We start from the raw sequence: 22,500 nt of genomic DNA, 5'->3' as shown, positions 1-22,500 counted from the left end.
TTAGCGTGCAATAAGAACACCTTTCTTGGGTTCCGCATGTCATTTGTGCGCCATTTCAGCCCCCTATTTCTTTGGAGCATGTGGTGAGGCTATTATGGTGCACCTTTAACCAGTTTAGTATGGATATTGTAAGTAAATCTTTATTTTATCTGCCTTTATTTGCAAAATGCTGCCTTTGAGGAGGGAAAAGGATATTAAATCCTGACTGAAAACACAATAAAACCTCCCAAATGTACCAATAACATCCACATTTGCTCTTAAGCGCTCACACACACACACACACACACACACACATGTAGACACCACACAGTCCAACTAAACAGCAGCACTGTGTCAAAGTTGACCTGAAACTGAAACGAGATTAACCCCGATCCCGGGATCCGCTACACAAATCCTCTCAAAGTGCAGAAAAAAACCACGAGCCGGGCCATGGATAATGACTACACATCCCTTCATTAGCATCATATCAGTGTTGTGGATTAGACTCAACAATAGCGGCTACTGTAGACGCTGCTATCAGGCATCTATGGAGACAGTCCTGGAGGACAGTAGCTCCCAGTCAGTGTGTACTCTGTGTTGTAAAAGCTGTTTTATTGGTCACATAGACAACAGGTGGTGGGCTTGAAAGTAGCACTAGCTTCTCTTGTTAATTTACCTTTGCAAGCTGTTTGCCTGCAGTAATTACTGGGAGAGGCCCATCGCCATCGCCTGCAGACAGTCACTATTTCACCGTAAACGAGCTGGAGAGTCGGTCCAGAGTAGAGAGAGAGGAAGAGAGAGGGAAGGAGGTGTGGGCCGATGGGTCAGGCCGTGTCAATAACTCTCCCTGCAGTTCAGCACGTGTAAATCGATCTTTAACAATTTCACCTTGTGACAGCTGGAAAAATCACTACACCTGTAAGTCCAGAGGTGAAGGGGGAGAGGATAGAGGATGTCCAGAGAGAGGGAAGATGATGAGGTTCAATATCCTGAAGACTGAATAGAACTTTTGGCATTTAGTAAAGTAATGTGGGGTACAAACAACACGAGAATCAAGACGATTTTTAGGCTCGATTCCCCGACAATCATCAGCAAAACTTAAATTTTTTGATGGTTCTTAAGGTGATCTTTCCAGATATTCCTGTTAGCCAAATCGTTGCTCTCCACACACTACAGGAACCAAACTGTTAAATTGAACAGAACATGTCGTTATGTGTGGTCTCTCTCACATTTTACACATCTGGTAAGATTTGCCGATTCTTTGACTTAAACTTTCCTGTCATGTTGATGAGGATGAAACGCCAACACAGCAATTATTGACAACACTATTTCTGCAGCACTTCCACTAATCGTACTGTGAGGTTGATGCTGAGAGGTTTCTGAAAAAAAAAAAAAAAACAGCAAAGAAAAACTGAGAAAGCTCTTCACAGTAGCTGTTATTAGACGACTAAAGCTGCTGATGTGTGTGTAGGCGGTGCTGTGTTTTGTTTCTGCTCTGTTAGCTGGCTTTGTCGCCGTCGTATGGATGTGTGTGTGTGTGTGTGTGTGTGTGTGTGTGTGTGTGTGTGTGTGACTCTAGTACAGTAGCTATCTCTGCAACTCTGAATGAACTCTAGCTTGTCAGAGCTGCGGGCATCAACAGCTTCTAAATATTTGGGGAGGTAGAAGGAGGAGGAGGGTGGCGGAGAGACGAGTAGTGTGTGTGTGTGTGTGGGATGGTAGGGCACAGATAAAGGAGGCTCGATCTCTGCCTCAGCAGTGTGTGTATTATCATGGATGTGTGTGTGTGTCTGCCCGCCCTGATCTTTGACCTCTCATCTTTCTCCGAGGATGTGTGTGGTTTCCAGACCTCTTGGTGGACTTGGTTTTGGGTTTAAAGTTTAAAGATTATTGCGCTATTTGTTTAAATATGGTGACAACAGCACACATAGTCTCTCCTGGAAGGTATTCATACTATTGCACATTAAAAATTACAGAAGTAGTTGTGTGAAAGATGAAGACAGAGAGCTTTAAACGGACTGATTGCTGTAGTGGATTCTGGTTTCTTTTAAGAGGGGACATTAGTGTCCTCCTCCCTGTATGGCTTTGGTTGAAAATAGATTAAATCTAGTCCTATTTATTTTTAATCTTAGTTTATCCTAAAGGTTTAGTCAATGGAAGGTGTATTTATCAACCTTTCACACCTGTGTGTCCATCTGTGTGTGAATGCCGTCTCTTCTAAATGCTGCCTGTGTGAGGGCCCGTGGCTCTGTAAACATTACCTCATCACTGTCATGCTGCGGGGGCCCGGGCCCCCCCGCCGGCCCCCAGGTCTGTGGGAACTGAAGCCCGCTCTGCTGGCTGGAACAAAGGCCAGCCCTCCCTTGCCCCTCGCCCCCTGCCCCTCGCCCCCTGCCCCAGCCACCGCTGCCCCCCAGCCCACCTCGCAACAAAAGGGGCCACGGGGCCTTAATTCCCAGGCAACGATATAAATGGTGGCCCCCGACTCCCAAGGACGAGGCAGGAACGAATGGGCCTGAAAACCGAATGGGAAGGGGGGGGAGGAAAAATGGCAAAGGAGTCATGAAAGAGGTGCCCCCCACCACCACCACCTCCTCCTCCTCATCCAAGAGGTCCTTTTGTTGGTTGGGGTGAGAGGACAGGGGGGTGGGGGGTGAGGGGACCCGGGTGAGAGGACACAAAGGACAGGTCGGACAGAGTGGACGGGGTCAAAACTGCCAGCCTCCCCCTCCACACATCCACCCAAAACCCCTATCAAACACAGACATCCCATCATATACTTCTGTTTCACGTTTCTCATACAGAAATCCTCACATTCCTGAGCTCCGATTGCTGGGGTGATTTTTCACCACAATTTGCGAAACCTGACTTGTGAATGAGTCCTGGAGAAGTACGTCATCTCTTTTGTATTTACTCTTGAACCTTAAAGGAATACACCACCTACAAAAATGACCATTTCTATATCAATTACTCACCCCGTGTTACCTTTGTTTTTCTCGCCTCCACGGTGAACAGAGAATCCAGAATTGGAAAAAAGTCTTGATGAATTGAAGTAAATCATTATCTTTTATCTTTTATTCTGATCTATATTAGCTGTGGCTGAAGCCCAGCTATTCTTCCTGGAGTCCACTCAAAGCACTGTGAACTCTTCGGCTACATTTCAGTACATAATCACATTACAACCTTTACCCACAATGACCACAACAAAAGCGACAGCAACAAAACACAATAATATTCAAGACACAACCCAACACACAATACATGACCTATAGGTTCAAGTTAATACTATTCTAGTACAACTTGAACTCTACTATTCACAGAGTATGGGGCCGCGTTTAACAACAGCAAAACATCTGTTTACACTTCGCTAAAACCTTAGTCTCAGTCTCACACCTGTTTTAGCCTGTTTTAGCAAAGATGCACGTGCTTGGGAAGTACTGAGCATACGACTGGATAAATGACACTTGGATTATTCTGCACGAATTGTGTGACAGTTTGCATTCAATCTTGAATCTGAATGCTCATGTCCGCTGTGGCGGTTCGTCTTGCTCAAGCGGTTCTGAAACGCCGTCTTGTCCCAGGCACTACGGTAAACTCGTTTGGTTTTATCACGACCAGAAACACGATGTACTTGCAGTTGGAGACGAGTCTTAGACGGGACATGAACAGTGAGAGGAGATCAGGGGTTTGGGAAGCAGGACACCTCGTCTGAGATCAGACACTCTTTTGTGTGTTAGACTGTGGCAGTTCTCATTGATCGCGCGCTTGTTTTCTGTTTATTATTACAAATAAAGCTCATTTTGTCGGGTGTTAGCGATGGATTCTTCTTGGAGGTGACTCGGTGTGAAACATGAAAGCTTTCCATTTTTTGCATTTTTGTTCTTTAATGAAATTAATACTTTGAGCCCTTAAATCAGCCGTTAGGAGGAGTGTATTCTTTTTTTTTTTGCAGTGTATTTGAGGCGAGGAGTCCGCTGGGCTGGTGAAGTGGCCGGGGGGAGAGTGCAGGATAATTGGGGCTATGTTGTATCTAGTGTCTGTGGCACTTCAGCGCTGGGGGTCAGGGACCTGAAAACACTGGCTCAACAGTTACCAATCATTTCAAACCCCCGGCCCAAGAAAAGCATCGTGGGCCAGCTTTCTCTCGGGGCCACAGCCCTGTGGAGGTTCAAAGGGACAGTGTGTGTGTGTGTGTGTGTGTGTGTGTGCAGTCTATTGAAGGGAAAGAAGAGCTCTGAGGCCAGACGCTTGAACAATTAGAGCAATTTTACTTCACTCCCTCTATCTCTCTTTCTCTCTTTCTCTCTTTCTCTCTCTGTCTCCGATTCTTTCACTCAGCAGACAATATATTTAACTTCTGAGCAGTCGATGACATGTTTCTCCGTCTCTGCCCTAAAATTAAAGATAATGCGCTCTTGAGACTCGTGCGAAATTGAAATTTAATGTTTTGCTTCATCTTTAAGCGAAACATTTTATCGCCACAAACAGCAATAAAGAGAATTCCCCGCGTTTGGGATGGCGTTTTATTTTTGCTCCCAGGCAGAGGGGTTTACCGAAGACCTGTCCCCCCACCGACTCTTCCTCCCTCTTCCTCTGCATAACATTGTGGCCACAGATTGTGTGGAATGCAATTAGAGCGCCTAAATTAAGTAGTAATGGAGAAGCAGGTCTCCCTACCAGTGTTGCCCTGGCAACGGGCGCTCACAACACCGCCTCTAGTAGTTTTGCTACTTTATCTGCAAAATGCACAATTGAGCTTTAAACCAGCTCTGTGTCTGCAGGAGGCAGGGCGAGGGCTGCGAGGAGGAGGGGGGGTTGAACAGCTGCGTGCTAGGAGGTTGCTCTGCGTCTTGTGATATTGCCGGCCGTCAAATATTTATTCCACAAACTGTCTAATGCGGCGTGATGCGCTCCCGTGTTGCGGATGAGGGCCAGATTTCAAAGACCCCCTCAAAGGATGACGTGTGTTCGGCGAGCTTTGATTGCGCGCTCCCCTCCAGTTGCGGCGCTACGTGACAGCGAGGAGAGAGGCTGCGCTTTGTAAACAGCCTGTAGTCGCGGGGCCGTGTTGACTGATGTGACAAAAGCTCTGTGAATCGGAGGCGCGGCGGTGGGTTTTCATGACGCGAGCTGCAGATTTTGAGGAAATGGGATTAATGGAGTGAAAGGTGCAATCACACCTGCAGACTTTGGTCTGAAGTTTACTTTGCTTGTTTGGGTTCACACCTCTTAATTCACGGGTGAACCACGACTTGTAAAAAGTCACATAAACTCAGGTGCGTGACAAGGTGAGAGGTTGAATAACTTATTCTCTTCCATAATTTATCCTCTGTGGCATTCAGTGAACAAAGACACGAGAGCTGCAACGACTCATAGTTGTCAACTATTAATAGGGCACGATGTAAGAATCAGAAATTGCTTGTTAACAGTGACACCTGTGGCCAACGACAGTCAGCGTCCTGTTGCTCGCACTACGTAGACACGAGCGAGCATCGGTCAAAACAGTGAAGCGAAACACACACAACTAAAACCACAATACCACTACCAACATGAAAATCATTAGTTGCAGCCCTAAAAGACACTAATGTCTGCATCCAGCATGAGTAACTGCTATCAGAAACTCTCCCAGAAGATGTGAGCGGTTGCATTTCCTCTGCTGGCACATGCTTCTCTCTTGAGCTCGCTGTAACTTATACTTTCTTTTAAATGCAGAAGGTTAAGAGTTTGTGGAGAAACCTCTGCGCTGCATGCAGTAGGCAGAGAGCAGAAGTATTTTAGGTAAATCGTGATATGAGTTCAAGCTGATTACTCACCACCAAAACAAGCTGTTTTTATTCTCCTTTTTTTCTGCTGCAAATCTTTTCTAAAAAACTTTGAGAAGCCAAATGTGAAAGGCTGAGAACAATCCAGTGAATCGTTTCCAACCTTTCTGACTCACAATTTCAAAGCTCCATCTAATCCTGTGTATTGCTGAAGAGTGAACACTAGTTTACACGAGGACTTAATGGAGGGAATGTGACCTTGGACCGGCCGTGCGTGCAAACAGGTAACAGGTGTTGTGTTTATTATGGAGCTGGCGGTCAGCTTTGAACCAGAGCGTGCGTGCTGCTAGTCAGTCTTTGTTGCAAATCAGACCTAAATGAAGATAACTGGGCCACCTCGTCGTCCTGCAGATGTCCGCGTGATGCATTTCACATATGCAGCCCAAACGTATGTTTGTTTTTCCTTTTTACGTTTTCACACAGCAGCTGTGTGCGTTTAAAGATGACCACGGGGATTTTAATTTGAATCGACACACACGGGAGCGGAGTGAGCCGGACACACAGGTGTTGTGCGAACCTCCGACTGTAGCCGTGCCAAGAGGATGTCCCAAACAAGTGTATGGCCCACACATGTTGCACGACTCTTTCTACCAAAAGAAGTCAGAATATGTCTGAATGGACTCCATGTGTTTCCACTTGCCTGGAAACAATTTTTCTTTGGTGGTAATTTGTACTATAAAACGAGGGCCTGGCTAAACTACCGTCTCTGCTGAAAAATGAGTGACCTCGCTCAGTGAGAGCAGCCAGGTGTGTTTTAGTGGAGCATGGATGTTGTCAGGTAATGTGGCAGTGAAATGATCTCTTTGTAGTCCGTGCTTAAAAGTTGAGCGACAGTAGACAATAAGACAATAAGTGATCCTGACCAACTTTACCTTCAGAGGCTGTAGCAGGTTCAGTTTTAGAGCTAGAGAGAAGGTATCAGATATGAAACTACAAAACCTAAGAAATCCATTGATACCAACCATGTCATGTAACAAAATGATATCAACCCAAAAATTGCTGCAACAACTTATGAGACATGATAGAGCATGGGGATGACCATCATATACTTCTATCATAATGTTCTAAACCTTTATACATTTTCATAATTTATGAGCTGCATATCAAATTAATCTTCATGTTCCCAGCTTTCAGATGATGTACACCACTTCTTTGTGACATCTACTGCTGAGCTGCTATCTCTCCCTAAAGACCTCCTGTACCCCCCTAAAAAAGACTAAAACAGGTCTGTTGTGGGTCTCAGAGGATTAAAATATGGTTTAAAGGGACTACTTTTTCTGTATGCTTAAACATGATACAACTCAGTCTAATGTGGGTGAATTTGTGCTTGTAAGTTAGCAGGTAAGTTGACCGACGGGACCGACTCGTTGGTGTTTTGCACTGAGAAATTCTCACACCTTGTATGATGCTGCAGAGGTGTGAACGAACAGACTGCTGTCCACAGTACAGGTGGTAAAGGCTCGCGGCGGTATTAAAGGCAATGTGAGATGTCTAACACTTAGCATCACCAATGTTGTGACATCTCTGATGTTTTAGACGTATAAATACGCGCCGCTCGCTATTTCGGTGTGTGCTCATCTGGCTAGGTGAGAAAGTAAGGTAGGAAGCAGGAGAGGAGGAGGGAAGGGAAGGGAAGGAGAGGAGAAGAGAAGCTGTTTTGGTGTTGGAAGCTCGGCAGGACGGCAGCCAGGAACGCCGGCCAAGGTGTGTTGTTGTGGTCTACCGGCGCAGCGATCGCGGGGGTCTGCTGGAGAGAACATCACACCGCTTCATCGCCGTGGCAGCAGCCAACCGCGGGGGCCCATGCCAAGACGCTTGGCCAGCAATCCCACAATCCTTTGGTGCGTGTCAGTGATGAAGGAAGAGACCTCCAGTCCATAGCGAGAGCTTTTGGATCGGCATCAATTCAGGGCATTTGTTTTGATAAAACATCAAATATATTAGAGGAATGATCACACAGTTGTACTGTTGACATCACCTGATGCATCGTAGTCTTTACCCACCTGTGGGAGCTCCTTCCTCCATTCTGTAGTAGTTAAAAGTTATTGTTTTGTCATTATTCCATGCTTCAGTCTATCTCTCAACACTTCCTGGCTTACCTAACATGTTTAAGAAGGTTAAATAATCTCCTAAAACATCTGCAAACGTTACTCAAACAGACGTAAACAGAGCATTTGTTGGGGACTATTTTCAGCTGCGGATTAGTCCCAAATGACACCCCTTGATTGAACTGATAAAGACAAGTAATACAGACCTATTCTCAATCAAATAAGTCACTTCAAGTATTCCAAATGTTTGCTGGCTAACAAGTGTTGTTCTGTATCCAAAGGCCTTTGCACACAACTTCTAACTATCCATAACAACCTGTAGTGTCACTGTTTTACGCCTTTAGCCCAGATCTTTTGTTCGGTTGCCTCAGACAGCGACAGGTCAGGAAACAGGAGCATCCTAACCCTCCATTTAGTGGCTGGTTGAGGTAACGTGGGCGGAGAAGTCAGGCGACTGGCAGGAGAGTGTGTTTACAGCATAATGTAATCCATTATGAGTGCTTTAACTAGGCCACCCTCACACCCGTTTACATAGCCGCTAGTCCACAGTAGCTCTCCACCTCCTCATCAAAGCAAGAGGGCTTTCTTCCACTAGTTCATTCAGTTATTTGCTAATTTTTATTTTTTTTAATTAATGCTGCATGGAGACAAAGAGAAGGCTAAAATCACAACCTGACAGTTATACTATATAAGAGTAGTATCCTACAATCGGTTTACAAATGAGAGTCAACTGAGCTCTCACCTCGTGTGGAGGAGGTGTGAGGAGGCATCAGGAGGTGCAGAGAGGCTAGAAAAACAGCAAGGAGGAGGTGTGGTGTGCAGATGGACAGAATGTGCTGCTGCTGCTTCTTCTTCTTCTTCTTCGACATAGTGAGGAGTGTGAATCGTGAACAAACGTGTGCACACGTTGGTTACACACTTAAAGGCAGCGGTCAGGGTGTGAAGCATGAATCACGTGTGAATGCGTGAGGACATGCATGAGAACCTTCACACATGTAAACACATGCATATCTGTGCATTTAACAGAGGAGAAGTGAAGGAACAGAACTATGGTTTCCTTTTTCTTAATGTGCCGAGACAGCAGGAAACACAGACTAAAAATAGATTAACAAAATAAAACTTCACACCCACGAAAACACAGGAACAAAAACACCGAAAAACTGATGTGGAAGTCGCTCTGAAAGTTGCAAATGACATTTGAAAATATGCATATTCATATAATCCGGTCTCAACCCGTCAAATACCGCCGATTGGGCAGCGGTCAAACAATACTCATCAATGAAGAAAGTCCACAAACAGAACGTGAGCTCTTCAAAAACAAAAAGAGAGTTTTCATTTTTCTCAGGATGCGGTGATGAACAGCATTGTTGACACCACTGTTGGTACCAAACGGACCGTAATCGACTTTTTAAAGATCGAGAGGGAAAGCGGAAAAGGGAGCGAAATGAGAAAAGGAAGGAAAACGTAGTTTATGAAGTTTAGAGAATATAATTGCAGGCTGCTGAGGGAAGCAGCAGAGAGGAAGTGCAGCAGAGTCCCTCACACACACACACACACACACACACACACACACTACCTGGGGAGTGTGGATACACTGCTCTCCTCTTTGGCCAGAGGCTGGTAAATAATGGATGTGTTGGTGGAAGCGCAGGCAGTTTGAAATGTAAATGTGACGGATGGAGAGTAGTAGTGTGTGTGCGCACGGACGGATCATGGCTTCCTGTGTGAATGTGTGTGTGTGTGTGTGTGTGTGTGATGCTGTCACTTGTGGCTGCATGGGGCTGCTTATGTGTCTAGAATGGTGATGGGCCGGCGTCCCTGAAGGGAAGAGGAAGTGCAGGAGAGAGGTGCTCAAAACAGCAAAGAGGAGTGGACGCCAGGGAAGGAAGGAAAAGAGAGAGAGAGAGGAGAGGAAGAGGCTAATTAGCTTGGCTCTGACCCTAGAAATCCCAGGTAGTCACGAGGTGGAACGAGAGACAAAGTGTTGATAGGAATGATGTCAAGAAGCGTGGGCCAGGTACTTCAGGAGTATTCGTATCTAATCCGATTTTTCTGGACACATGCAAAGTCACAGTAGTGGACCGATATATAGAAGACGATATATAGAAGCCTCTGTCTCAGCTGGTCTCACGGTGCATTCAGGTTTTCATTGAACGGTGCCACAGACTGCATCAGGACAGTTTCTAGTCCCTGATGGATCGTTTAGCTCCCAGTGAGAGTGCCTTGTGTAAAAACTACATCCCTGGTCTAATGCAGTGGTGGAGGTCAGTGCCAGCATATGGCTCAGAGTGTGTGTGTGTGTGTGTGTGAGGGTAGGAGTGTGGTGAGGAGTGTGCGATGCCAGCTGGCCCAAACATGACAGAGATGGAGGATGGAGGGAATGAAAGAGAGAAAGAGGAGGGAGGGATGAAGGAAGAAAGGGAAGAAGGAAGAAGGGAAGGAAAAAGGATAGATGGATGGATGGAGGGACAGACGGAGGCAGAGATAGATGGAGAGAGGTGGGAAGGTGAAAAGCATGGAGGGAAACAAACGTGGAGAAACTGGCATCTGTTGCCCTCCCAACCCCCGCCATCACCACTGTCACCACCAGCTCCCACTGGTGCGGAGTGTCCATGTGTGTGTGTGTGTGTGAGTGTGGAGATAAGACAGAGGAAGAGGCCCAGATGGTCTGAGGGGAGAGTGACAAGTGGCTGTCGGGGGATTCAGTCAGCCTGGCCCTCTGCTGCCCTGCTGGTACACACACACACACACACACACACACACACACACACACACACACTCACACACCCCCGTCTCTTTGTAGGACCTCCACCTCCTGTGGGGCACCTGTTCACCCCGCGCTGCATCTGTTTGCAGAGCGGTCGGACATATCTGTGGTGTCCTGCAGGAACGGGGTTTTTCCCCGGTTCACATTTGAGCTGATCGAGTGTTTTTCAGACAAGTGTTAGCAGCCGTTAGCAGCATAGTCCTACTCGGCTAAATAACGGAGCTACTACCGTTAACGGAGGTGCCATTGATTTACATGATGATGTGTTCATGCTCTTGTCAGTAAAAATGAGTTTTGGGTGACGGTAAATTACAGCGTTATCATGATGTGTTCAAATGTAATCCCGTAAACTCCTTTGTATTCTAGCTTGATTTCCTCTTCGATTATGAAAAGAGTGTTTCAGGTTTTGTCATCATTTGTCCGCTCATCCTTTCTCTGTCAGTCTCTCCCTCTACATGGACTGAAATAGTCCAATATTAACTCCATTAATAGTCATTTTCTCATTACCATAGCTTGGACTATCGTGGTTTTTATCTCCTCTCGCAGCATTTTGTCTCACATATGGCGACCCAACTGCTTCACAGCACACAGCAGTGTTGCTTCTCTGCAGGAGCGATGCATCCCTTTACTTCCTGCATTGTTTTATCAATTAGAAGAGCTCTTTACCTCCATAGAAGCACATGTGAAACCAGCTTTGTGCGTAAACAAAGTCTCATTTATCAACAATAGTAGCATTAGATAGCTACAAGCAGCTTTAAATACTTGAGCGAGACTCCTCAGAATATAAATATATGTGAATACTTGCTTTCTAATATTTGTGCCAGATTCTTTGTCCCTCTCTGTCCCACTTTTCTAAATTCCTCTCCAGTGTTTTAACACTACATGTGCGCTGACCGACTGGCCGTCGAGGCCGACAGAGGGATTGTTACAGACAGTCGGACTGTGTATTATCTGTCATTTCTGCGCCATGGGACTCAGTTTAATGGATAAAGCCTGCGGAAAGCCCACACCGCCAGCCTCTTTATATCTTTATGGGTCACACACTCATCTTCCCAAACACCCTTAATACGCTTTATCTCTCACACTCCCTCCGTCTCCTCTTCCTCTCGCTGCAGAGTGGACACACACACACACACTCGTCTTCACTCGGTTGCCCTTGATTTGTGTGATCCTGTGATTCTTTTTTTTATCCCGGGAATTTCCCGCTCGTCCTCTCCGAAATGAGAGGAAATGAAGGATGGGACTTTGGGCTCCGAGGCCGCGACCCTCGTAGTCCCGCAGCAAGGCTCCCTGGGATACGTAGGCGCCTCCGGACTCAGGGACACCAGGGGGTCTCCCTCATCGGGAAGGATGGCGGGAGAGTGTGTGAAGGGAAAAGAGCAAAAATTGGGTGTGAGAGGAGAGGAGGAAGGAAGTGTGTGTGTGAGAGGGGAGTGAAAGAGTGTGTGAGGATGACAAGAAGAGAGAGCGCTAGTGAGAAAAAGAGCAAGTGTGTGTGTGAGGGACAGCTCGTCCTTCAGGCTCACCTCGGCCCCCCGGGGTCTTTCTTCTCGGCGGCAGCAGCGGCGTTTTACTGGCCCCGGCTGACGGCCATGAAATGGCAAGAAATTTACTGCTCTGGAGCTTCTCTCCTTCACTCTCTCCCTTCCTCCTTTTTATCTTTCCATTTCACCCTCTCCCTCCTTCCTTCCTTTTCAGCTGCCCTTCGTTTACATCCATCTTTCCTCCCTTCCTTCCTTTCCACTGTACTTCCTTCCTTCCTTCCCTCCTTCACGTTCTTTTTCATTTTCTTTTCCTTTCCTTATATTTCTCTCTTTCTTCTCTCTCTCTCTTTCTATACCTTCTCTCGTTCACTCTCTCCCTTCTTCATTTCTTCTTTCCATTTTGCCCTCTCCCTCCTTCCTTCCTTTTTAGCTGCCTTTTGTTTACATCCATCCTTCCTCCCTTCCTTCCTTTCCAATAAAAAGACAAATAGTGAATCAAAACTAACAAAATCACTGTTATATTATTATAAAAGTGAACATTCACGCTTGCGCGCGTGCGTGCGTGCGTGCGTGCGTGCGTGCGTGCGTGCGTGCGTGCGTGCGTGCGTGCGTGGCCCTGCTGCACCGTTCACAGCCAGAGAGCCTTTCAGCGTTGGGGAGTAGGAGGGGAATGTAAAAGGATTAGCAGCTTCAAATTAATACTTGGAGAATTGTTCATGCAGAAATGTATTCACACACACACATGCACACTCGTGCTGCAAATGCAAAAACACAGACACACTCTACACATTCACTTAAGCTTATTTCCGTACAGTATGCACGCACAGTATACTATTTTATTTGAGCCTAAATGTGAGTGAGCTGTACCCCCTCACAGCCCCGACTAGAACTGAGCAGACAGACTAAACTACTAGTTGCCAGAGTGCATCTCATATATTCTGACACGTGGAAAGAGAGCAGTGTGTCACTTTTCAGCTAGATTTCACTAAAATGTCAAACTCCTACAGTGTTTGCTTCTGCTGGTACAGTACGTCACATTTAGGGATGTAGCTCACACTCTTCGGCAAATAGTAGCAGGCTCAGTTCACGGAGGAAATCCAACTCTGACATGCAGCTTAGTCATGTCTGATTCAGCGTTCGGTTGTACTTATAGCTCCACCCTCTCGTGTCACTTCTGGTTGCAAAAATCGAGAATGCGACGGCCAAAATACCGAAATCGAGGCTTCCACTTAACGAATTTTACATTGGACTTTTTCTAAAAGTCATAAAAACAGCTCCCAGTTTTGGTTTCACCTCTGCAAAGTAGCAAAAGTATCCCATCCATTCTACCACAGAATAATAACAACAGAAAGATTCAACATGCCCTGATAATTTCCCAGTGTAAGAATCGCTGCTTTAAATAAACAAAGTAAGAAAGTGTATATCAGTGTGTGTGTGTGTGTGTGTGTGTGTGTGTGTGTGTGTGTGTGTCGGTACAGTCTCCAGCATGTCAGCCGTGAAAGGCCTCTGCACGCCGTTTGAGCTCTCCTGAGTGAGAGAAGTGTGACAAACAGCTCAACAGGCTTTGGCACGCCAGCTGTCCAGAGGGGACACACACACACACACACACACAGGTCCATTCACATCCAGCCATATAAATGATCGCACATGCACGGACGCACACACACAGTCTATCATAGCACACACACACACACACACACACACGTGTATAAACACACAGTAAAACACACACGCTGCTGCCAAGCATGGCGCGGTAATCTTTAGTAATGCCATCGGTTCTGGGGGCAGAGCATCCGAACGGTGCCAACGGCCACACAACATCAGAGCCCGCCTGCCTTCCCACAATCCCCCTCTCCGCGGGGCAGCCAATCCACTGTCGGACAGGAAAAATTGACTTTTCTGGCGGCGCTTCACCGTTTGAGTTGTGAGGAGGGATGCTGCTGCTGCTGCTGGGGGAGAGAGAGGGACAGAAAAACGGTTGGCTGGATGTCATAATGGCCTGCTGCTTTCTGGTCACCATGGTGATTTTTATCAACAACCATTAATAATGTGTAAACCTGTTCAAGATATATAACAGGCTACATATCACAATATCAGCCTAACCAAAATTTGTAATATTTGCATGCTTGCGTATGAAACGCAGAGGTCATGGAGTTCATTTACAGGCGGTATATGGTTGAAACTCAGGAGATTGTCTTTCTTTTGTGGTGGTGTTTATAAGTGATTATATAGGCGAAAACTCTCTGAAATATCACCCAAACTATAATACAGTTATACTTTGAAACACAGGTTAATAATAGTATAAAAGATTCATGCATACTTCCATTTAATTGACGCATTTAAATCAGCTGCAACTTGTAACTTTCCACATGTTGTCTCCCCAGAATCACTGTGGTGAAGCATCAAGTGTCGTCAGAAAAGAAAAACACCATCGACCAAGCAGCAGGTATCTTCAGCTTTAATATATATAATACTTTAAATACCAAATCAATAGCTTTATCAGTGTTGAATGGATGCTAACATGCCCTTGCTACCGCTTTAAAGACGGACTATGTAGCTTTTGCTAAACAGCAGCCACTGTAGCAAAACATGCCACCTAATGGTGCATGCTTATTTATGACGTTATGGCATATTAGGGCCATTGTAGGTAAAAAAAAATAATATGGACAATTATGGAGCCGGGGAGGGAGGTACTATTCCAACAAAAAAACTGAATTTACTAAATTAAATTTATAAATTTCTGAGAAAAAACTCACAAATTTAGCAGAAAACTTGGATATTTTCTGAGATTATAAAGTCATAAATTTCAGAGAATTTCCGAGATTTTTGTTGCAAATTTATGACTGGATAATCTCAGAGAATATTTTAAAAAAATGTTCTCGTAAATTTGTGACTTTAATTACCTCAGAGGATATTCAACTTTTTTTCTCCTAAATATACAATTTAATAATCTCAAAGAATATTTGAGTTTTTTCTTCTAAATTTACGAATTTAATCTCGGAAATTCTGAGTTTTTTTGTCAGAATATCACCCCCCTCCCTCCTCTCCATAAGTATTATATTTTTTAACTACAATGGCCCTAATGTGCCGTTGTAGTAACTTGTAGTGTAACAGTAGCACAAATAAAAGTGTAAGAGTGTCAGTTACAAAGCAATATCCAGCTAAAGTTTGCTAATATTAGCCTCCATAAGCTTCTTATGATTTCAGCTTTTAATTGTGAATGAGTCGTCTCTTCTTTCAAAAGTTACATCGTCTCTCTTTAAAGCATGAAACTGCAGCAACTTTTTATTTTGGTGTCTTTTCAGAGTTTTGATTGCAAAATTTCTTTTCATATTATGATAAAATGTGTGGAAACCAACAGCTGCATGGAGGTTATATAAAATAAGTCTAAAAAGCTATGACGATTTTTAAGAAAATAGTCAATGAGTTAAAAATGCAAAAACATCAGTGCAATTATTTAAAATGCAGCACAGAGGACTCATTGAGAAGAAAGGTGAACTCAGTCATGTACTTGTTTACATTTAATTGCAGATTGGCGGTTGCCTCGGCCTCAGGCTGGACTCCGAGTCAAGGTTGACAGCTCATCACGCTGAGTGACAAGCGTCGGGGCGGGAACTCGACCAGATGAGGGGGAGGAAGTTAAGGTAGGCCCAGTAAAAACACCTCACTGGCTCCGGGCGAAAAGCTGCATATCGTAGCTTGAAATCTCCTTCACCTCCTCCCTATCAGGTCATGAATCTCACTGAGCAGCTGAAGAACTGTCATCTTTGAATTTAACTTTGAAAAGGGTTGGTTACGGAGGGAAAGAAAGAGAGGATTCCACCTTTTCTGATGGAGAACGTGAGACGTGGGTGGTCAGTTAGTGAAGCCATCAGTCGTGGGAGGTTACTAGTTATTGTAGTAGTCAGGTGGGGGGGGTGAGGCGTTCAGGCACCCACCGTCCACGCCGCTGCATCGCCCACGGGGTGAACCTCAGCTGTTCTTTCCTCCCTCCTTTATCCCTCCTGACCTTCCTCCTCCTCCTGCTCGTTTCATCCCTCTCTCCTTTCAACCGTCGGAGAGGAGCTGCTGGTGGAGGTGGAGGAGGTGGAGGGGGGTGGGGCTGTCAGAGAAAGGAGTGAAATGTGTGTATATGTGTGTGTTTGTGTGTACAGCTGAGGGAGGGGTCGATATGATGAGGCTTCAGTGTTGTCGAGATGGATTAGCTGGATGACTTTGAGGGGTTTGTTCTCTTGTCTTTGAGCACACAGCCAACTCACTGTACTCCCTCCCCGGCTTTCCCTCCAAATCTTCACGTCTCCCTCTCAATATTTGTCTCCATCCTTTTGCTGTTTTTTTTTTTTTTTACCTCATTAAGGCTGTGCAGCATCAGTCTCGCCATCCCAACACACACACACACACCTGCCCCAAAACATCTACTTTGGGACTGCAAAAATTGACTGATTTATTTATGCAAAAAGAGGATACAGTTTCATGAATTTATTTCTTGATTTGTTTTCCTTATTTGCCATCTTCCCTTTTTTCATTGCATTTTTAAGTTAGTGTCTGTCTGGTCTTTTCAGAGGCAATATGAGAGGAAGCATTTCTTTTCTTTATGTCCTCGCTGTGATATTTTATGTTTATTAAAGGTACTATGTGTAGCATTTACAAACATCAATATATCATCGTCTAATTAGCTGTTATACCTTGAGATAATTATCCTGAATAGATGAGGCCACAGTCAGGATGATTAGTAGCCTCCATATCACAGCAGCAGGATTGTTGCTGCTTGTCTTTGTTTGATTTAAAACCACATTTCCCATAATTCCTGCTGCTTGCTCTGACAAAGGGTTTTGTTATTTCTTTTGGCTTTAGTTTTATAGTTTTATTTGTGCAACCTGCTTTTTGTTGGGAAAATTTGTGAATTCAATCACAGAGAATTTCTAAGTTTTTTCTCCTAAATTTATGACTATGTTACTTCAGTGAATTTTTAAGTCTCTAGTTTTTTGTGCGACCTGCTTTTTGTGGGTCGACAGCATCAGTTGTTTCAGCAGGTGCCCCAAAGCGTAATACGTTAACGTTCAAGGTAGGTGGACGGATGGGTCACCAAAGAGTCGGACTTGAACACGGGAGAGGCTGCTGTTTGTTTCCTGTTTCCCAAACGAAGGTCAGTGGTTTGTTTTTTTTAAAAGCCTGACGCCGAAAACACACCTGGCAGCGACGAAGTGCGGCTCGTTACAATAATAAAATGTCTCTGCGGCAGGGAGGCGTGATCATGTGTTTCAGACGGGACGAAATTCTCAGTAACATAGGTCAACATGTCAGGAGGTACAGGATATATTTACTGATCGGCTGTGGGTGCATCATTTGCTGCTAAAAGTTAAACTATCCCCAACTCTTAGTTTGGCAGCTCGTTGAGCTCAGAGCGGCCGTCGCAGCTTTCCACAGACGTTGCACGGCAGCTCGCCACAGCCTGCTCTTCACCGCTGCTCTGGTGTGTTTTTTGGCGTGGCAGGGATTGTTCCAGTATCTCAACTATGTGTTTATTATTGTAACCATGGCGACCAATGTCCGGCTCCCAAACCACTATGTTTCCCTAAACCGAACCACGTCATTTATGTGCCTAAACCTAACCAAACCTTAACCATAGACCTGTCACATCATGAAACAGATTTATTACTATTTATTATTATTCTGTGTGTGGAGAAATGGCATATTTTGTTATTTAATTTAGAGCACTTGTGCTTGAGAAGGAAGATTAATTTATATTAATTTATTTGCATATATCAATATATATAATAATACATATGTATTATTGGTCCTGTTTCTGTCTCGGTAATGCTCCAGGTGCATATTCCATAACACTGGATGGCGAAAAACACACAAAATCAACTTTTCTCCCATCTCTGTGGTGATGTTTCTATCCGTCCGTAAAGAGATGCATTTCCTTGGGTGTAAACGAGGTGTAATACGAATGTAAAACATTTAACGTGTGCAGAACACACAGTCTTTGTTGCTCTATTGCTTCAGCGTTCATGTTAAAGGTCAAATTCTCGTCAGTTTTAGTACCAAAGTGCTTAAAACTCTCAGCACTTCTTGCCCTTTAGAAACGATCTGAGGAGGTGGAAGTGATGCTTTTCTGAAGTCAGTAGCCGTGTCTTTAGTTTTGGAAATTCTCAGTGTCAGAAAGAAATCATCAGAGCAGCCTTTGTCTTTCTCTTTCAACCTGCCACTTCCCTTCCACGTTGCACTCCTTTGACATATTTCTTTCTTCCTCTCTCTCTCTCTCTCTCTCTCTCTCTCTCCTTGTTTCTCTTCCTCTGCCTCCCCTTCCCCTCGTCTCTGCTTCCTCCCACCTCCCCGCCCGTCTCACAGTGTGTGATTGATGTCGCGAGGTAGCATTAACACTTCTCACGCTGCTAGTACATGGAGGAGGGAGGGGGGGGTGATGTACATGAACGATTGATTACCTTACTGCTACTAGCTGATGACTGCTCCAACGACGGCTCCCCTGGAATCGATAACTACTGCTCTTTCTTTCTTTCTTTCTTACCCCCCCTCCCTAAACTTTCCCCCCCTCAATTCTCCAAATCAGAGACGAGGAGCTCATGCAGCAATTATGAAGGAAAGGCACATTTGCATACGGAAAAATAATTAAAACAAACAAAGTGAGGCTGGGACCCCCTGGAGAGAGGAGCAGGGAGGAGCGGGGAGGAGGAGGAAGTGAATAATGTGGGCATAGAAAGAGGTTTAATTGCTCCACGCCGGGGTTGTGCCATTTATCTTCAACTCTCTCGCTCTGACGCCATTTCATTTGTCACCTTAGCGCAGATGAGAGTTTACGTAGGTGTTCTCGGGATATCTGTTTCAAGGTAAAGCACCCAGACACGCACGCACAGACGCATTACACTATCATACTTTGAAGAGACAGGTACGAAATGCCGCGGCGTCAGCGTGGAGAGATGACTCAGAGCTCGCCAAAGTTAACTGCGTCCTCACTCACTCGCACACACATTTAGTTGCTTTAGTCTAAAGAGCTGTTACATAAAAGAGTCCAGTTTTCAGAGAGAAATGTTCTGCTCTTTTGCTGTCTGTCCCTCAGAAGCAGTCATTATGCTCCTGGAGCTTCCACACTTCCTCTCTAGTGTGTGTGTGTGTGTGTGTGTGTGCATGTGTATAATGTGTGTTTTTGTGCAGATTATCGTCCATGTGTGCTGTGTGTGAGTTCCCATCTTTGTCTCATTGTGTGTGTGTGTGTGTGCGGTGCTTTTGAGCAGGCTCCCCGCTGACGCCGCAGGGGTGCGAGTCGTCACGCGCTGAGGGCCGTCCGCTACGTTAGCGCCGGAGCAGCTAAAACTCCATTTTCAGCAGAGTGTTTGAAGCCAGAGGATGAAAGTCGCTGCTCTCCCTCTCTCTCTCTCTCTCTCTCTCTCTCTCTCTCTCTCTCTCTCTCTCGCTCTCTTCTGACGCCTCTGATGGACAACTCAGTGGCCAGCCACTTCTTTAATTAAAGGCACAGTCTGCCGTTTTCTCCTTAGATGAAAGAGTATTGACCTGATGGGGCTCTTGGTAGATAGGGACGATGGGAGTGTCACCGAACTCAGTTTGGTCTCCCAAGACTGAGTGTGTTTTAGTCACATTAGAGTCGGGGAATGTGGCCAGAATCAACTCTAATGCAGCGCAAATACAGTATGCAAGTTAATCACTATGGTTGTTTTACTGGTATTTCATTCTAGATCACAGTTTACTGCAGTTTCAACACTCAACTATATCCCCCCGTGGCCCTGCAAATAATGCTTTTCCTTTCTAAGAAGAAGTAGTGAGACGTTGTCATTGTTCAGGCTGTTCGTATTTAATCCACATAATCGGGAACCAGGAAGTATAAAGAGTGCTAAACACAGCGTAGGGAGGAGATCAGGGTGGACTGGTGGGCTGAAAAACACCTGATTTTTGCCCAGGAGACCGGCGTTTTCGTCCTGTATGAAACCAGAAATCAACGTTGATTTATTCACGTAACTTCTGTACTTAAGTAATGCCACTTTCGTAGTTATTTTAACCCAAACGTTGACTTATTTGTCACGTGACTTCCATACTTCAGTTACACCACTTCTTCGTGCTCTCTATCAGCTTTGATCACGTCATAATGGGTCATCATTTTAGGTTTTTTTTAGGCAAGATGGAGAGTGTGAAGTGTAAATGTATTGGTACCAATTTCAATCTCTCTGGATTAGGGTTTGTTTGGGGGAACCGTGGGAAAATCTGTTTTTTGTTACTAGTGTTGGGATTATCATTGTTTCCTTTAATTCTGCCCAATGCCAGGCGTCTTTATGAGGTCATGTGACGTGTTTTCCAACCTCGGTTCAGGTGTAATTGGGCACCGTGTTGCTAAAAACGGGTCGAGACAGAACAACAACATGTTTCAGGTGTTATGAAACCGTTGAAAACACTCAGAAACAATAGTTGAAAGCTGCTTTTGTAACAAGTTTAAATATATAACATCAAATTAAAACGCATGTATAGTAAAGCTGCATCTTGAGCACAACAACAGAATTAGCTGATTTAACCAAAGCTGGCGTTAAACTCTACAGAGTGAGCTTGCATGTTTTCTTCCCTCCTCAGATATTTGTAGTCTGCATTAGCATGCAGCCAAAGCAGCCTAGTTCACCCTCTGTAAGGAACTCAACATCATCTGAGCTGGCTGTAGCTGCGGGCGAAAACAACAAGGCTTTAAACGCACCCTGTCGAAGAAGAAACGCTCTCAGTCTCTCTGAGCTCATTCTAATCGTGTGCTTCCTGTTTTTGTTGCTCTGTGTATATGCATGCGTGTGTGAATGTGTGTGTGTGTGTGTGTGTGTAAACCCCTCGCTGTTTGCGACACTGCTGGGTGCTCTCTGCGTCTGCTCCCTGGATATCAGGCACCCAGGGATCCTCAGAAGCAGGCATTACCAGTTAATGCACCTCTGAAGAGAGCATCTGCACTTAAGACAATTATACCACAGATGGGTGTGTAGGTGTGTGTGTGTGTGTGTGTGTGTGTGTGTGTGTGAGAGGGGGAGACAAAGAGAAAAGAGTGAGTGAGACAGACGGAGAGCATGATAGGGAAACAGAGGGAAGAAGAGCTTTCTATGCCTTCGCGTAAAATCCGATCTGCGCTTCATTCCCCTCTGAACCGAAATCCGTTTTCCTCACCTCTCTTCTGGGTTCGCAGCGTTTGAGGTTTATTTTCAGGGCCTTGCAATCGCACCTTTTTTTGCAACAAAGTCAGCAGCACACACATCTTTCCTGGCTATCTCACTTTTGTAGAATCTGTCTTTTTTTAAGGCAGGAACACACTTGTATTTTCAGTCGTACCAGTTCTTTCCAGAGGTGGAAAACCACCTTGATGCAGCAGCTGTGAACTTAATAAGTACTGGTCCAACAATTCTGCTTCTGAGAGGCTTCTGACTGGGGAATAATTATATGATCTGCGTGCTCTGACCATTAACTTCACTTAAATTAGGCCGTGTGCAACATTTCTATTAGGACTCCACATGCTCTAGAGTTCAGCATAATCCTGTGCTTCCTGTTATTGGTCAGGTACTTGCGTTTAGTCTTGCATAAGAAAGGTCTGAGTAAGAGGTCCACAAATGGTCATTCTAAAATCAGGGGGAAAAAAGCGCCCTGGCTTGTTTGTATTTCTTTAAACCAATCACAATCATCTTGGGCGGCACTGAGCACAGGATGAAGTAGCGGCGCTCTTGCAAAATAGTGCAGGTAGGGGAAGGGGAGGAGAATGCTGGCCATTAGAAAAAGGCGGCCAATGGATGGGTTAAGCTAGAGTCTACATCCGGTGAGTCTGTTGGCGTCAAATGATCCAACACGACATGGCTATTGTGTGCTGAACTTAAAGGCCCTGACACACCAAGCCGATGGCCGGCCGTCGGACAGTTTGGGGCAGTCGGTGAACGTCTGTCGGTCTAGTTTTTTTGGGCCGATTCAGCATGTTGAATCGGTGGTGGAGCTCATCAGTGAGAGAAATCACTCTGATTGGCTGTTCAGCTTAAACAAATCAGTGCAGGAGAGCTTGTACCGTTATCTACTGGACAACCAATGATGCTAGCTAGGTAGTTAGCCATGTGCTATGATTGATTAACTATCAAGGTGACATCTCTCGATGTATCAGTGATCAAAACAACCAATACTGTATCTCCTATAAGACAGTGAACGCTGCAAGTTCCTATAGCTGTTCACAGACCTCCAATATTGCCGCCAGAAAGGTCTCTAGGATTATTAGCACCAAGTATATTACACTCTGGTTTCAAAGTTAGTTCCACTCAGCTGTCCCGTGTGTCAGCAGCACCTTTTCCCCTCCAGAGGACAGCAGGACGGACGCTAACAGATTGACCTCCCCGTATGGCCATCCAGTCCCGTCCTGTGATAAA

General features: G+C 45.2%; 1 protein-coding gene across 4 annotated transcripts in view; it reads left to right on the top strand.

Annotated features, from left to right (window-relative positions):
• The window catches only part of pou3f3b (POU class 3 homeobox 3b), a 181,156-nt gene that overhangs the window by 107,105 nt on the left and 51,551 nt on the right, over positions 1-22,500 (top strand). For 3 of the 4 annotated variants that reach the window (XR_005205714.1, XR_005205715.1, XR_005205713.1), the window contains exons 7-8: positions 14,485-14,546; positions 15,632-15,744. The gene's annotated coding sequence lies outside the window, so the exon portion shown is untranslated. Of the gene's footprint in view, positions 1-14,484; positions 14,547-15,631; positions 15,745-17,115; positions 20,327-22,500 lie in introns of those variants that run through there. The other variant, XR_005205716.1, reaches the window with a different exon arrangement.

This window comes from Sebastes umbrosus, chromosome 24 (assembly GCF_015220745.1).
Source record: "Sebastes umbrosus isolate fSebUmb1 chromosome 24, fSebUmb1.pri, whole genome shotgun sequence".
Taxonomy (NCBI): Eukaryota; Metazoa; Chordata; class Actinopteri; order Perciformes; family Sebastidae; genus Sebastes; species Sebastes umbrosus.
Note: the sequence above shows the minus strand (reverse complement) of the source record. Positions and strands in the feature narration are given on the sequence as shown.